Source organism: Trachypithecus francoisi, unplaced genomic scaffold, assembly GCF_009764315.1.
Source record: "Trachypithecus francoisi isolate TF-2019V2 unplaced genomic scaffold, Tfra_2.0 Lachesis_group10, whole genome shotgun sequence".
Taxonomy (NCBI): Eukaryota; Metazoa; Chordata; class Mammalia; order Primates; family Cercopithecidae; genus Trachypithecus; species Trachypithecus francoisi.
In genome coordinates this window covers 81,059,462-81,062,507 of record NW_022681455.1, presented here as the reverse complement: position 1 = coordinate 81,062,507, position 3,046 = coordinate 81,059,462, and the positions used below count along the sequence as shown (strand labels likewise).

General features: G+C 42.5%; 1 pseudogene; it reads left to right on the top strand.

Annotated features, from left to right (window-relative positions):
* The first annotated feature begins 824 nt into the window (after positions 1-824).
* LOC117087555 lies at positions 825-2,583 on the top strand (annotated as a pseudogene).
* The last annotated feature ends 463 nt before the right edge of the window (positions 2,584-3,046 follow it).

The following is a 3,046-nucleotide window of genomic DNA, read 5'->3' as shown; positions in this document are numbered from 1 at the left end:
GCCACTGGGGAGTTTGGGTCTTAAGCATGACCTGCCCTGATTCTCGTTGGGGGGCACCCTGCAATAAATGACTTTCTTTCTATCACTGCAAACACCTGTGGGTGAGTATCTGGATTTACTGTTCTGGGTGAATGAACCTCAGTTTGGTTCTAGAACGTAACTGGCATTGCAAGCCATTCAGTTGGTCTTGTTAGGAATAACGCTTAAAATTTTTAAAGAAATTCAGCACTCAAACGAAGGATTTTTAACAAAGCAATTTTACTTCTGTGCAGAGGGGTGCCTCTTTGGCCAGTTGCCATGAGAGCACACGTGAACAAAGGGGCACAAGAGTCTTTATTTTTAATGCAAGTCCTGCCCCTGTACCTTTCCCCATTGGCCAGGGTCGGGTCATACAATTTAAACTAATTTCGGTTGGCTGAACATTTGAATATTTTTAGATAAGGTGGGCACGTAAAAGAAGGTGGAGAGGAAGGGGAAGGTATGTTGTAATGAGCTAGAAAGTTAGTTTTTTTTTTTTGTTTTTTGTTTTTAATAAGGAAAGAATGTGAGTTTGTATTGATAATGCCTGGTATTGTGGCGTGCCTGGGCATTTAACAAAGGCAAAAAGGAAAAAGGAGAAGAAGGAAAAGCGGAGGCGGGGGGTACTGTTAATTAAAGAATAAAAGATTTATTAGATTATTTGAAGAGAAACCTCATCATATCTCACAGTCTTTGTCTGGCACAAACACATCATTTATGTATCAAGTCTATCCCTGTCTTTCCCCCTTGTCCTGGGACAATTAAAACATTATTACTTCTTTTTTTTTTTTTTTTTTTGGCAATGGTTTTGCCACCAGAACACAGGTGTCATGAAAACTACTCCTAAAGCCAGAATGGGAAAGGAAAATACTCATACCAATATTGTCATCATTGGACATGTAGATTCAGGCAAGTCTACCTCCACTGGCATCTGATTTACAAATGTGGTGGCTTTGACAAAGGAACCATTGAAAAATTTGAGAAGGAGGCTGCTGAGACGGGAAAGCGCTCCTTCAAGTATGCCTGGGACTTAGATAAACTGAAAGCTGAGCGTGAATATGGTATCACCATTGATATCTCCCTGTGGAATTTTGAGACCAGGCAGTGCTATGTGACTATCACTGATGCTTCACGACACAGAGACTTCACAAAACCATGATTACAGGGACATCTCAGGCTGACTGTGCTGTCCTGACTGCTGTTGGTGGTGGTGGTGAATTTGAAGCTGGTATTTCCAAGAATGGACAGACCTAGGAGCATGCCCTCTGGCTTACACACTAGGTGTGAAACAACTAATTGTTGGTGTTCACAAAATGGATTGCACTCAGCCACCCTATGGCCAGAAGAGATACGAGCAAATCGTTAAGGAAGTCAGCACTTACATTAAGAAAATTTGGCAGGACGCAGTGGTTCACGCCTGTACTCCCAGCACTTTGGGAGGCTGAAGTGGATGGATCACCTGAGGTCAGGAGTTCAAGACCAGTCTGGCCAACACGGTGAAACTCCGTCTCTACTAATAATACAAAAATTAGCTGGGCATGGTGGCACACAGCTGTAATCCCAGCTACTCAGGAAGCTGAGGCAGGAGAATTGCTTGAACCCAGGAGGTAGAGGTTGCAGTGAGCCAAGATCACACCATTGTACTCTAGTCTGGGCCACAAGAGCGAAACTCCGTCTCAAAAAAAAAAAAAAAAAATTGGCTACAACCCTGACACAGTAGCATTCGTGCCAATTTCTGGTTGGAATGGTGACAACATGCTGGAGCCAAGTGCTAATATGCCTTGGTTCAAGGGATGGAAAGCCACCCATAAGGATGGTAATGCCAGTGGAATCACACTGCTTGAGGCTCTTGACCGCATCCTACCACCAACTCGTCTAACTGACAAACCCTTGCGCCTGCCTCTCCAGAATGTCTACAAAATTGGTGGTATTGGTACTGTTCTTGTTGGCCGAATGGAGACTGGTGTTCTCAAACCCGGTATGGTGGTCACTTTTGCTCCTGTCAGTGTTACAACGGAAGTAAATTGTGTTGAAATGCACCATGAAGCTCTGAGTGAAGCTCTTCCTGGGCACAATGTGGGCTTCAATGTAAAGAACATGTCTGTCAAGGAGGTTCGTCATAGCAATGATGCTGGTGACAGCAAAAAAGAAACCCACCAATGGAAGCAGCTGGCTTCCCTGCTCAGGTGATTATCCTGAACCATCCAGGCCAATTCAATGCAGGCTATGCCCCTGTACTGGATTGCCACACGGCTCACATTGCATGCAAGTTTGCTAAGCTGAAGGAAAAGATTGATCACCATTCTGGTAAAAATCTGGAAGATGGCCCAGAATTCTTGAAATCTGGTGATGCTGCCATCATTGATATGGTTCCTAGATAGCTCATGTGTATTGAGAGCTTCTCAGACTATTCACCTCTGGGTTTCTTTGCTGTTCGTGATATGAGACAGACAGTTGCTGTGGGTGTCATCAAAGCAGTGGACAAGAAGGCTGCTGGAGCTGGCAAGGTCACCAACTTTGCCCAGAAAGCTCAGAAGGCTAAATGAATATTATCCCTAATACCTGCTACCCTGGTCTTAGTTGATGGAAGAACAGTTTCAGAACTGTTTGTTTCAATTTGCCATTTAAGTTTAATAGTAAAAGACTGGTTAATGATAACAATGCATCATAAAACCTTCAGAAGGAAAGGAGAATGTTTTGTGGACCACTTTTTTTTTTCATGTGGCAGTTTTAAATTATTAGTTTTTAAAATCAGTACTTTTCAATGAAAGCAACTTGACCAAAAATCTGTCACAGAATTTTGAGACCCATTAAAACAAAGTTTAATGAGAAAAAAGCACACATTGTTACTAGACCCCAAAATGATCACAAATCAAATCAATGCATGGATTCCATCCTGGTTGTCAGGAAGATGATCCAGAATGTACTAGTATTTGTGAACACACTAAAATTTTAATACATTCTTGCTGAGCACTTGTAAATCCCTAAGTGTAAATCTGCAAGCTTTCAGGGAATCTTTAATGACAGT